Consider the following 14,567-nt stretch of genomic DNA (forward strand, 5'->3'; position numbering starts at 1 on the left):
ACTTGGGACTCACTCTCAGCAGCCTAAGATCTTGATCTGAGCTGAAATCAAGTCTTAGAGGCTTAACCTACTGAGCCACGCGGGTGCTCCAGGTAGCTTAGACATTTTAACAATGTCTGTTATTCCCCTCCATGAACATGGAATATTTTTCCATTTCTTTGTGTCCTCTTCAGTTTTTTTCATAAGTGTTCTATAGTTTTCAGAGTACATATCTTTTACTTCTTAGTCAAAAAGAACACCTTAGTTAGGTGTTAGGTGTATTCCTATGTATTTTATTGTATCGGGTTGCAAATAGGATCAATTTCTTGATTTCCTCTTCTGCTGCTTCATTGTTAAAATCATTTTCACATGTTTCTCTTTAACTTTTTAATGTGGTGATTAGAAGGTTTGAACTTATATGTGCGTCTTACATATACTTCTATTTGACAACACTGTTAAAGAACAAATATCCCAAGAGAAAGGGTAGTATAAGCTGTACTGCATATAAAAATAAACTTGAAATAGTTTGGTATGAAAAAATTAATCATTAACAATTAGATGATAAATATTCATTTTATCTTTGGAAGAATAATTGTTTTTCAGAATCAAGAAAAGGGAAGGAATAATAAAGAATGTATTGATCACTTTGACTATATAGAATGCATAAGCTGTGAATTTCTCTGTGTATTTCTTTTAAGAATCCCACTGTGAAGAAAATTAAAGAGCAGCAGTTAGTATGTTGTGGAATCAGTTCTTCTTATCTTCTCTAGGGGGAAAGTTCTCTTGCTCATCCCCTAGAGCTGGGTGGCATTCAGATTATCCTTCTGGACATTTATTTCTCTCCTAGAGGAAGGGCTCACCTTATGTTGATGATTGGATCAAGGATACTTGCTTATCTTATGACAAGGTCTTTATCTTTCTCTCCTTAGGGGAACATATTGTCTTTATTTCTGTTTTGTGCTAAGTTTTAGTATTGGAAAATATGTATAAGTATGCTTGCACAATTTCAGTATGCAAATCTGCTCTTTCAGTTGTAAATTTATGAACTCTATATGCTGAGAGTGGGGATCGGGGTACATGGTTTGTCATTTTTTAGCCACCTAGAATGGGTGGATTAAATTGGTAATTTTCAATGGGTAGAGAAGTAGGTATCCCTGTTTTGGCTTTTGGTCTAAGCTATAATTTTTAAAAAATAAACTTTACTTTGAATTAACATTTTTATTGTGATACAGTCAACATATAACATTGTGTTTAAGGTGTACATGTTGATTTGATACACTTATATATTACAATATGATTACCATGGTAGTGTTAGTTAACACCTCCATCATGTTGAATAGTTAGTTATTTCTTTTTTGTGATGAGAACCTTTAAGATCTTTTTTCTTTTTCTTAAAAGCTTTCAGGTATATATTTCCTAATCTAGTCTCCTGGAGAATCTTTTGGAATAAAGATGATAGTGTATTAATCTTAATTTGCCTTGTGTGACTTTAATTTAGCAGATGATGATTAATGACCTAATGCATTGAGAAATATGCCTAATCTAGATATGCTCTTGTCAGATATGTTTGATCTAAACTTCATGATGGGAAAACAGATACATCTAGAAAGTGGGTTGTTCTACAGATTGACTCACCTGGACTATTTGAGTAGTTAGTATCACAAATGACCAAGGAAGGAGCATATATCTCTTGTAGATATCTACAAGATATCTTGTAGATTGAGGGAACTAAAGGGACATAATAGTCAATGTTATGAACCACTGGATTTTGAAAACATATTTTAAGATAATTGAGAGTGTTTGTGTATGCGTATGGATAATACTAATGTTAACTTTTTTGGTGTGGTAATGATGTTGTGGTTTCATAGGATACAATGTTCCACTTTTTGGGACATGCATGCCAAAGTATTTACGGGTGAAATTTAATGATGTCTGCAACTTACTTTGGAAAGTTTGATAAAAGGTGTGTGTGTGTGTGTGTGTGTGCGCGCGCATGTGTGTACATGTAGAGAGAGAGAGAGAAAGAGATGAATAGATAAAAAGTAGGTATAGCATAATGTTAACAGCTGGTAAATCACTGAGATTTTTCTGTGTTTTCAAAAAAAATTTTTTAAAGATTTTATTGTGTTTTCAAAAAAATTTTAAAACTCTCAGTGGATTTAACATTTTTCAAAATAAATATTGATACATAAACATTTTTTATATATGTGTCACATTGGGGATAAGAAATGTAATTGATAATTCTAAGACCCCCACATAGGAGTGACAGATAATTACAATGTATATGACAGATGGCTAATAAAACTAATTTGTAGGGGCATCTGGGTGGCTCAGTCATTAAGTATCTGCCTTTAGCTCAGATCATGATCCCAGTGTCCTGGGATTGAGTCCCATATTGGGCTCCCTGCTCAGCGGGGAGCCTGCTTCTCCCTCTCCAGCTCCCCTGTACTTGCATTCCCTCTCTTGCTGTCTCTCTCTGTCATAAATCAATAAAATTATTTTTAAAAAAAACCTAATTTATAGGAAAATTTTGAGATCAATAAGAAAATATAACCTTTTTAGAAGTAAAATGTTTAAGATAAATAGGTTATCAACAGAGGAATAAAGACAAATGGCCAGTAGACTTATGAAGTGTTTATCACTGATAATCAAAGGCAGGAATCTAAATATAATATCAAGGCAGAAATTTTGTCTCTCATTTACTAAAATATTTTAAAATTATAAATAACAAGACAGTCCAAAGCAACAGGTAAATCTGCTGGTAAAAGTACAGTGTTTTGAGAAAACTAATTGTAAGTTTGTTTTGAGTAACATAGCCTAAGAAAATCTGAATTATCCATAAAATAGCTACAAAGATTTTTAAAAGCAGGATTTTTAAAAGACAGGGTGTTATAGATTCTGGATTCTGTTCCCTGATATTTAAAATAGAAAGTATTTTCAATGCCTGCCTCTGGGGGATGTTGCAAATATTCAGTGAAATAACTAAAATTAAGAGGATTAAACAAGATGATAAACACATAGTAAACAGCAGTTAATACCATATTCAAATAGAAATGACCAACACAGAAACCCAATTAGGGGATTATGTAAATAAATTTTGTAATTTCTATACAACTAAAAACAATCAATGTATTGAAATTGGGTTCAAAGATTGTTACATTTTTAAAAGAAAAAGTCATGTGGGACGCCTGAGTGCCTCACTTGGTTGAGCCTCTGACTCTTGATTTTGGCTCAGTCATGGTCTTAGGGTCATGAGATTGAGCCCTGGGTTGGGCTCTGTGCTCAACCCAGAGTCTGCTTGACATTCTCTCTCTCCCTCTGCTCCTCAGTGCATTTTCTCCCTCTCTCTCTCTAAATAAATGAAATCTTAATAAAAAAGAAAAAGTCATATGTACCTTCCAAAAAAGTGTTTAGTATCATCTTGTTTTTATTAAAAAAATTCATGAAAATGAATTCATAACCATGTAAAAGCATAAAGGGCTATATAACAGCAATTACTTAATGGTAGAATTATGGATAGTGTTAATTTTTTTCTCTTTTTCTCTAAATTTTTCACAATCATTTCATTTACTGATGTAAAAAAACCTAGCGACAACATTATAATCATCTTCTATGAAAATGGAATATGGTTTCTAATTCCCTGTCTAGATTAAAAAGATAAAATTGATAAGGAGGATGAGCTCAAGAAACCAGTATAGTAAGGAATTTAGCATCATGCAAAATGTCTTCCTAGTCTTTCAAAGTACTCTACAAAGTAAACACAATCAGGGTGGTGTCATATTTTATTAGAAATATAGTGGTGTGATGGAATCAGATTGATTTGGGTAAAGACTGATTCTCATGTCCATCATGGATTTTATTAACATTTTATTAACATTTCTGAATTTTCCTTTTCCCATTTGTAAGCAGAATAATATTACCTAAATAAGAGTAGTGTGATCTTTTAAATGAAATAATGAAAGTAGGTTGACATGCATAGTCTCACCTAGTCTTCATAGACCAGTGAAGTGTTCTGAACATGGTTCCTTGCAAAGTTCATCTGACTTCAAGACATACTCATACATGCTTTACAAGCCCTAACTCCAGATCCTGGAGGTATAATGTTTTTTTTATCTTATAGCCTGAAGTGAACCTCCTTGGTAGGTATGATAACCTAGGAGTGTAACATTTTCCCATTAGACCTTAAGTTCCACTGAGATACCTCAAAGTGAATCTGTGCCCAAATTCAGAAACACAAAAACCAAGGTTCGTCTTGCTCTCCAGAAGGCTTGGTTGAAATAGGGTGACAGAGACTTGAGCCAGCTACAGAGGAATGGAACTCAGAGGGATTCAAGAAAATGCCACTTGAATTTGTACTTTGTTTATAGCTTTTACATCTTCCTAGTGAATCAGATTGTTCCCTATAGACTCAAAGCTTGGGTTCAGTACACAGCTGAGATTAGGAGACCCAATAGCATTCTCAGACCTCAGATAACCAAATCAAGATAGCATTAAAATTAAGAGACAGAGATCAGTAATGCATTGTTACAGCTTTGAGACTGTATGGAAATGATTATACTTCTCTTCTCCTGAGACACTTGCTATACCATATCACTGAATCCTACACATCTATCACCCTTCACACATTTAGTCGTTTAGGCAGCTTCTGGGTATAGAGGGAACAATGGTTAATTTAAGACAACATAACCGTAAATCTAATCCATTTATTTACTTATCAAGAAAAGTTTTTGGCAATTCAAATTGCTTGGTTAAAAAGCCATAATGTTATCATTCAAAGTAAAAGCAGCTTTTTTTTTTTTTTTTTGCTATATTTGCAAATTAGGCAGGATTTCTCCTTTTTAATTGCCCATGCTAACAGTTTTTAGTATATGGGCTCATATGGAATAATACAGCATGAAAATAATGTAGAGCACCACAAACGTCTTTCTGAATTCTCCCCAGTTTACTGCATTATTAAATAGTACATAAATTATTCAATGTCCTTTATTGCAAAAAAATATTTTTTTCTTGCAAACAGGATCAAAACTAAGTGACATTATTTGAGATTACTAGGCATAGATTATAGAATATTTTTTTTAAACTAAAAAAGACCTGACCTTCATTTACATACTTCACTGATTGAAGCACAGGGAAATGTGATGACAGAAAAATAGGAAGGCAATTTAGTTTATTTACACAACAAATAGCCCCATTTGTTGGTATTTAATGTTTGCTTTCTTACTGCCTCTGTGCTCTGAGATAAAGATTTGAGCATGTACTTTATTTTTGGTTATCTGGCCCCAACAGAAGGTTGCCTGGGAGCTGGAAGGGCAGGCATTTAAAAACCCAAATATTTAATTACCTCTCCTGGCCTGGTTCAGAAGACCTTCTATTGCACAGAGAAACAAGAGTACTTCTGCTTGGGCTGGTGCTTGGTTGTTTCTGAGAAGGAATGTCTGATACTCCCTCCATGGGATAGGGAGCAAGTCGAGAATTAATAGCTCAAATTGAGAATTCCCACTTTGGACACCAAGAGCCAACTATAAGTATAATAAGCATGCTACAAAAGATGGAGCATTTTTCACTCAGATCTGATCATTCATTCTTTTTTATACTGATCTCAAATTTGCTTCCATGTAACTGCTGCCGATCGGTCCTGGTTCTCCCTGAAGCAACATAAAAGAGACCTAGTTTTTTTTCCACACTGTAGCTCTTGGCTGTTAGACATCTCCTATAATCCACAAAGGCCTGTGTTAGACCCTGTGGTATTTTTACTTGTAGTGCTTAAAAAAATTAAGTATTTACAAATCCGTATTATAATGGAGGATATGAAATTCTCCCTTAAAGATCAAGGACTAGCCCTTTTTGAGACTTAAAAGAAAATACGTGTAAAGTTTTAAAATTTATAATATTTCATCATAGCATCTTTGTGATACTGTAAAAAATTTGGAAATTGGTAAAAATGTGATTATATACTTAAAACTGTGAGAAATTGTGGTAATAGTAGGTTTTGTAGATGCATTTATAAGGAAGTCTCTTGACCAAACTGAATAATAAAATATATATATTTTTAGGGCATTAGAATTCTTGTGAAATCAGAATTTACTGGTAATTCCTTTGGAATGCATGAGAGGGTACATGTCACCGGGGTGACGAGAGGTGTTTTGATGAAAGCCAGTGGAAGAGTTTTAAGAATTTCATTTTAAAAGGAGAAACACCTTGGTCTAGTTAACATATTGCATGCCTGTTGAGATCTTATTCTAAAGCACTCACAACACAAGAGTAATTTTAATAATTAGGACTGTCATTATGCTACTGCTGACAACTTCCAAATGTCTACGGGAGCTAAAGGTCTGTGTTTGTGTGTGTGTGTGTGTGCGCGCGCGCGCGCCTGCACATACACGTATGACCTCGTGCACGCATGTGCCCATTTGTGTACCTTTATCCTCTGGTTTTCAGCAACATTTAGTATGTAATAAAATCAGATTTTACTTGTTACAATCAGCTGTAGTCAATGAGGAAAGGTGAGGGGAAAGCAAAGTAGAATTCCAAGATTAATATTATTTGAAATTAGGTATTTGTTTCATTGTTATTGTTTCTTTGTACTTTAAACTTTCTTTTCTTGAATATGGAGAAAACTTAATGGCAAGGAGAACTTTAATAAATCCCTTTAATAAAACAAACATCAACAAGAAATCTTTTGCTTTTACTGTCATGTCTTGTTTGATGTTCTTTTTAAAGCAGTTGAAAGGATGTTCTGAGACCCAGAAGGCTTTCTAGCCATTATGCAAAATCAAGACAGAGGGGAAAAAACAAAAACAAAAACCCCATGCATTTATCGCTTACACTCACAGTGCATCAGAAACACCTGGAAAGATTTTTTAGAAATACTGATCATTCCCAGGTCCTCCCTAGAAAAATTCTTGTTTTATTCGTCTGGGGCTTGGACATTGTTATTTTATATATCTTCCTAGGTGATGTTAATGTGTAGCTAGGACTTAGAACAACTAGTCTAATTGAGAGCATCATAAACATAAAACTTATACTTGGCAGCTTCAACACTTGAATTAGGCACTTTTGTGGAGCTATATCTCACTGTCTCTAGCTAGTTGTGATGGTTTATTCAGATCCAAAAAATATGGTTGTTGGTCAATAGATGGTTAGCTTAATACTATACTGATTTATCTTATGCCTGGCTATCACTTTTGAGTAAGACTGAATGGCTGATCTGCCTTGCTAGTGCTGCCACTCTGCCATTCTCCCAAGTAGGCATATTTAATTGTCCTTGATTACCAATTAGCCTACACAAAGCATCATAATCTTCTTCAGTGTTGCTTTTGAGGCAACCATGCCTAATGACTCAGAATTATTCTGTGACATTCAAACTGTATACTACTACTGCACAAAAGTTAAAGCACTAGGCATTTCTTTGGAAAAAACATTTGAAATGAGATTTATAAAAGTTAAATGCTCACTGATTATATATATATAATAATAAACTCTATTTTCATTATTATGAAAAAATGGGGATAAGTATCCATAAAATTCTATAGCCCCCCCCCAAAAAAACCAAATGTTTAATCATGAGTAGATTCTTTTATGAGCTTAAGATAAGCTTTAGAGGGAGAGTGAAGTAGAAAATTCTGGAGAAGCCAGATGAATATTTAAGTTGCATTCAGTTCCCAGACTAAGGACTCTGCATAGAAAACTATGTTACTTGGGTTATGGCATGTGAGTATATGACAGATAGGAGAGGATGAGTTAAGAAGAATATAACATGACTTGGTAGGGGCCAGTGTAAGAAATATTTATTTGTTCCAATCTGAAATGATCTCTTGGTGGTTTATATGGGATCTGTCTCATATAACAGGAGTGGGGGAGAACACAAAAGTCATAAATGAAACATCTGACACAAAAATTCAGATCCAAAAAATACGGTTGTTTTAAATAAAAATTGTTATTAAAACTAAAATTTAAACATAAGGAAATATATTTAAAGAGTACATATGCAGGGGAAATTTGTACAGGGTACATTGGGAACTTATTCATTGTGTCTTTTTCCTCCCCACTCTTGTCTGAGAAGAGAGATGCCTTACCTCCTTTTTTCACTTTCTTCCTGAGTATTAGATCAGTTTGTATACTGTTTTTATTTTTCCATAACTGATATCCTTGAAGAGAAAAAAAACCCTTTTTGTGATTGTACTCAAAGTCACTGTGGCCATGTCCTGGTTCTTTCTTTCAGCTTGAAGATTATATGTACGGAGGGAGCCTTGCTATAAGTCTGTCTAGTATCCTCATTCCACAAGGCAGCACTGCTTCCATATAAGCAACAGTTGTCCTGCTACAATTAAAGCTTCTCTTTAGTTTTTATGATTTCATATTTTCAGCACTTCAAAATTGTTATTATTTTTTTTTTTTTACAGAGACACAGCACTTTCCTCCTGTCAAGAAAACTCCACCAGTGTATATGACTCCAAAAAGCCATCTGGATTTGCCCCTAGCAGTGTTGTAAGCTTGCTTATGAGGACAACTTTTAACAGAAACCATCCTAGAAACAGTTTAATTTAAAGGGTCTGTATATTTTTCTTAGAAAAAAAACACAATAATTATTTCAGCAGAAGTTAAAACATAGATATAATAGCATCACCGTAAGAATTCAAGAGCTGTTTAATTCCTCAATGAGCAAAATAGTCTGTCTCTCTCTGTACCTGACAGCATTTTTGCCGCTGTATTAGTTTTTAGAGTTTTTTCTTAATATCTCTTTGTATGTTTGGGTATGTGTCTATGTATGTATGTTTGTCTATTCCACATGGCTCTCCATGGGTTAGCTTTTGACATATTTATAAAGAACTTTATGTCTATTTGTATCTGCATATTTGGCAACATGGGTTCTTCGAAGGGCAGAGCACTCATTTTTCTCTCTATCTTCCTCTATGGTAGTCTATTTTATTTTCCTTTTATTTCCCTTTTCTCGTGTCATCTTTTTCCCCTCCTTTTTATTTTCTGTGTATCTTTATTTGTCCAATTGAAATATCTTTAAATTTTTTTTTTCTTAAACTGAAACATGAATGTTTTGGATGGTTATCTTTCTCTAAAACTAACAAACACCAACCCATTTTTTCTAGATTTTATTTATTTTGAGAAGGAAGGCAGGGAGAGAGTGGGGAGGAGGGCAGAGGGAGAGAGTGGGGGAAGGAGAGATGAGAGAGAGAGAGAGAAACTCCCAACAGACCCCATGCTGAACATAGAGCCTGATGTAGGGCTCGGTCTTGTGACCCTGAGACCAGGACCTGAGCCAAAATCAAGAGTCAGACACTCAATTGACTGAGCCAACCAAGTGCCCCAATTGTCCTTTCTTTTATGGCTTTGGTGAGATTTTTTGTTTTTTTTTAACTAAGGAAGCAAAATATTTTTCCACATTCATGACCTAATAGCCATCTTACAAAAACAAAACAAAATAGAACAAATCAAAACCAAACCACAACCAAAATATTAATACAGCCCTAGAATTTAAACATCTAAAAATATTATTAGCTTAACCACGGTGTCAGAAAGAACAATGTAAATATTTTTCCCCAAAAAACAGTTGTTAATCTATTGCAGAAAATTTTTAGATTTTATTTATTATTTATTATTTATTTATTTATTTACTTATTGCATATCTAAGACACGGCAAATATTTGGTCTATTATTGTTCTTTATTTTCTTTTTCCCTCATTGTTGAATGAATGCAAGAAAGAAAGGCATCCGAGGAGGCTAATAGCCTCCTGCAGGGTCTTTCCAGTACACATTTGAAAAGTTAGCATTTCTGACCTATGTTCCTTTCAAATATCTTTCCAACTTATGATGGCATTGTGTACCAATAAACCCGTTGTAAGGTGAAATTACTATAAGTTGAAAATGAATGTAATATACCTAACTTATTGAACTCTGCCTAGCCTGCTTTAGTGTGCTCAGAACATTTTAAGGAGACATTTGGGCAAAATCATTAACATAAAGCCTATTTTATAAAAAGTGTTGGAGATCTCTTGTAACTTATTGGGTACTGTACTGAAAGTGAAAAACCCAATGGTTGTCTGGATACAGAGTGGGCTTAAGTATATTGGCTGTTCACCCTTGTGGTTGTATGGCTGACTGAGAGCTGTAGCCTGCTGCTGGTCCTGCCCCCGCATCACTGAGAGTATCTTATTGCATATCACTAGCATAGGAAAAGACCAAAAATTCAAAATTGGAAGAATATTCAGTATATTCTCCTGAATGCATATCACTTTTGCACCATTGTAAAGTCAGCAATTTTAAGTCGAACCATTAAGTCAGAGATCATCTGTACAAGCTTTGACAAACAGCTTTAATAAGGTCTTTTTTCTGTAAGTAGCATTTATAATGACTTACATCCATTTAAACTAAAATTGAAAACAACAAAGCAATAAAATATAATACAACTCAAGTTCCATCTATCTTTGCACCATTAGGACAGAAATGTATGTATTTGGATTTAGTTCTGAATAGTAGAGCCAATTAATCAGTTTAGAGCATAAACTCTATGATGGCAGGGGATCGTGTCTGTCTGGTTTCCTGCTTATTATTTGCATCTAGCACTTATTGCCTCATACTCAAGTAGATACTTAATAATTACTGGTTAGACAAACACAAACATTTAGAAAGCAATTTTCTCTTTAATCTTCAATATATCAACCATAGAAGAATCCCAGAAATTGGATAATTAAACTCAGGTCTAATACTAATGGTCTAAAATAATTGTGGGTAATATCTTAGTTTTCTGTTTTAGGGTATTCTGTAGTTTATTACAAAATTGTATCAGATAAAAGGAGGAAACTATGACTATATTCTCACCTTTTCTGACAGAACAGTCTTACTAATTTGGAAAATTCTCAGATGATATGTGTTTATTTTCATTCTTCTGATGAGAACAAAATGGAAAATGCAATGCTTTAACAAATTATAAGAAGTGCTGGTGAGGGGGTTTGGGAGAAGGGGGTGGGATTATGGACATTGGGGAGAGTATGTGCTTTGGTGAGTGCTGTGAAGTGTGTAAACCTGGTGATTCACAGACCTGTACCCCTGGGGATAAAAATATATGTTTATAAAAAATAAAAAATTAATAAAAAAAAAAAAGAAGTGCTGGTGAGCAGGGGTTCCTTATCTCACATCCTTATGTTTCTCTTTTATAGAAATAAATGGTATCACCTTTAAAAAACATTGGCATAGACTTATTTCTTATAATATTTTCCTTTTATGATCATATTTTCTCTCTTGATTCTTGCATTGTAAATAAAAATGAGATTTCACACTAATGTTTTACTTTTCTAAAAAAAAATCTATTAAACAAGGAAATTTTATTTTGAGATAATCCATTTAGCATCTCATCCTTCCAACACATAAAGAGCCTTTAGGAGCATCTGTGATATTCTCTAACATTGAATACATGCAGGGGTGCATCTCACAGCTTTTTAAAAATACCCAGTTTTTAGGTTTTTTTATGTTTTATATTTAGATTTTTGGTTTTGTGCCCCAGGCTGAGCAATCCTAACAAAGCTATCGATATGTTGATAGATTGATGAACACCTTCATATATTTACTTTTTCACTCATTGTCCCTATGCAGTAGATACTATGATAGTCACAGAAAATACAAACATAACAACATGATTGATGTCGATATAGACAGGTTATAGAAAGTCCCTCTCTGTGTTAAAGATCAGGAGAAAGAGAGATTGACAGGTACCCTCTGTCTCATTCTTGCTGATGTGGCCTCTTCACAAGTTGTAATACAGGAATATTTAGGTTTCAGGAAAGAGAAGATTCTTTCATCTCATGGCACAGACTTCGGAAGTTTTGTGGCAGATCAGGGAACCACATTTGGCAGCAAGGTGGAGATGAAATAGACCCTGGCAGCAGAGTAGGTCCTTACAGCATAGGAGAATCCCATTTTATAGGTAAGGGATCTTAGGAGCCTATTATAGGAAGAAAACCTGACCAAGTTTCAGTGCTTTCTTGTACCTGGCCCTCTGTTTGCTGTGCCCTAAAGACATTATGTTTTACATGCCACTCATAGAAAAGTTTACTTACATAGAGGGTGAACTTTTTCCCCAGAATGAAGAAGGTAGTGTCCACAATTAACCTCTTAATGGGATATATCTCTTAAGTGAGTTTTACCCTTACTAGCTTCTTGGTGAAGCTGCAATTGATTGTTTTAAAATTTTCTCTCCTCTCATTTTTTTTTTACCCCCTACTACCCCTGCTTCCTCCCTATCTTTGTTCCTCCATCTTCCTCCTGAATAACTTTAAACTGTACTATTATCCGACTAGTCATGGTGATACACTTGTAGTTTATAATAGGCCACTCAGAGCTGGGAAGACTGTCTTGTCTTCTGAAATCATAGTGCATGAGGCATGCATAAGCTGTTGTAGTAGACGTGTTATTCTAGAGTATTCATGTTTTCTCAGTTTTGAGAAATAATAGTAATAAAATAGTTTTATATGTCCATTTGACTCCTTATACTCTGGACATGTTAAGTGAGAATATTTTTGTTAGAATAACCTTTGAGGAGAGGAGGCAGCAAAGTCAACTCTAGTTGCTGTAGAAGGAGCCCAGATTTCACTGAGAGAATCTCTTTCTATAGATGTTGACTTTAAATTTACAGTGGGAAATAAGAAAGAAGTTGGTTTTTATAGGGACTGCATTGAACTGATAGATCAATTGGAGGCAGTTGCCATCCTGAAGAGAATAGATACTGAATCTTTCAATCCATGAACGTGAAATGTGTCCTGATTTTATTTTTTAATTAGATGTAGGTTCTTTTTTTTTTTTTTAATTTTATTTTTTTATTTGAGAGAGAAAGAATGAGAGAGTGCAGAAGAGTGGGAAGAGTCAGAGAGAGAAGCAGAGGAAGAAGCAGACGCGCTGCTGAGCCGAGAGACTGGGACTCCAGGATCCTGACCTGAGCCAAAGGCAGTAGCTTAATCAACTGAACCACCCAATCATCCCAAAATGTGTCCTCATTTATTTTGGTCTTGTATTTTCCAGTGCTTTATACTTCTCAGTGTACAATTTTTACCCATTTCCTATTGAATTGATCTCTACATGCTTTATACTTTTATGATGTTATTGCTAATGGAATTGTTTCTTGATTTCATTTTCTGATCATTGCTATAATATGGAAATACAGTTGATTTTTATGTTGATCTTATATCCTGTATACTCACTAAACTTATTAGTTTACTAGGTTTATTATGAATTCCTCAGGATGTCTATATACAGGATATTTTTGGTGTGTAAAGACAGTTTTCCCATTTCCCTTACAATCTGAATGCCATTTATTTTTTTATTTATTTATAGCACAGACAGTATTGGAGAGATTTATTTCTGTGGATTCCCATTACTCTGTCACAATAAAATGTTAATTCTGGGAGGGACTTTATATTTCTCAAAATCTGAAATAGTGTCGAACTCAAAATTTAGATGAGCATACCACTTATATTCCACGTAAACTTAAGAGGAATTTTCATTTCCCTGTGGAATATCCTATGAACATTTTCAAGGATTCTCTTTGTCATTTTTATTTTCCACCTCCACTAAATTCTTGTTTTTTGCTACTATCTTGGAATTTTTACTTTATTGCTTATATTCTGCCCATCCACTATTCCCTTGGCCAAATTAACTATAAAATGAATTTTGCATGTATTAGAATTTTATTTATATCAGAGAGTTTGTATTTCTTTTTTTTAAAAAGATTTTATTTATTTGACAGAGATTACAAGTAGGCTGATAGGCAGAGAGGCAGGCAGAGAGAGAGGAGGAAGCAGGCTTCCTGCTGAGGAGAGAGCCCGATGCAGGGCTAGATCCCAAGGCCCTGGGATCATGACCTGAGCTGAAGGCAGAGGCTTAACCCATTGAGCCACCCAGGCACCCTGAGAATTTGTATTTCTTCTCAGGGAAAAATATTACACACATAATTCACAAATAAAGAAAAAAAAAAGAAATAATAGAAAAAGAAATAAAGAAAAAACACATAAAGAAACTAAAAATCATATATTAGAATCTTTGCTGTTGACATCCTTTTGACTATTTAATATGGGGGACTTCTTATTGGCTTTACTAGTGTGCATGGGCCTGGCTACTGTCACCATTGTGATGGCTCTTCAGTCCTCATTTCAACTCTGATATATTTGCTTACCTCTTCCTTTAAATTCTTACTCATCTGTTATGCAGAGAATTTCAGCTCTTACTTGTCCCTACTTCCAAAGTTGGTTCCAGGCCTAACGTTTTCTATGGATTGACCTTCATGTTTAGTTAAATGAATGTTTGCTGAGTTCATAATCCTTATAAGGTTATTCTCTGAAATATCTTTTTCTGTCTAAATTGCTATAACATTTTGGACTACGTGTTCATGTGGCATATTCTATAGGAATAACCATGGTGAGCCCTAGTAGGGCTCTTCTGGTAGGGAGAAGACTTTCCTGTCTGATATAATATGATATTGTACAAAGTTAATATTTTACTCTTCTTGAAGACATCTAAGGGCAACTCAAAAAGGACATTGTACTTCAGGGATACAGTTAAAAAAAAAAACTAAACTAAAAATTCTA

At 34.4% G+C, this 14,567-nt stretch overlaps 1 protein-coding gene across 12 annotated transcripts in view; it reads left to right on the forward strand.

Annotated features, from left to right (window-relative positions):
- CSNK2A2IP (casein kinase 2 subunit alpha' interacting protein) overlaps window positions 1-14,567 on the forward strand; it is a 121,350-nt gene that overhangs the window by 72,768 nt on the left and 34,015 nt on the right. For 10 of the 12 annotated variants that reach the window (XM_082743873.1, XM_082743875.1, XM_082743862.1 and 7 more), the window contains one exon: window positions 8,382-8,529. The exons of 1 other annotated variant lie outside the window; for it this stretch is intronic. The gene's annotated coding sequence lies outside the window, so the exon portion shown is untranslated. The remainder of the gene's footprint in view (window positions 1-8,381; window positions 8,530-14,567) is intronic. One more of the 12 variants, XM_082743874.1, reaches the window with a different exon arrangement.

This window comes from Mustela nivalis (assembly GCF_964662115.1).
Source record: "Mustela nivalis genome assembly, chromosome: 1".
Taxonomy (NCBI): Eukaryota; Metazoa; Chordata; class Mammalia; order Carnivora; family Mustelidae; genus Mustela; species Mustela nivalis.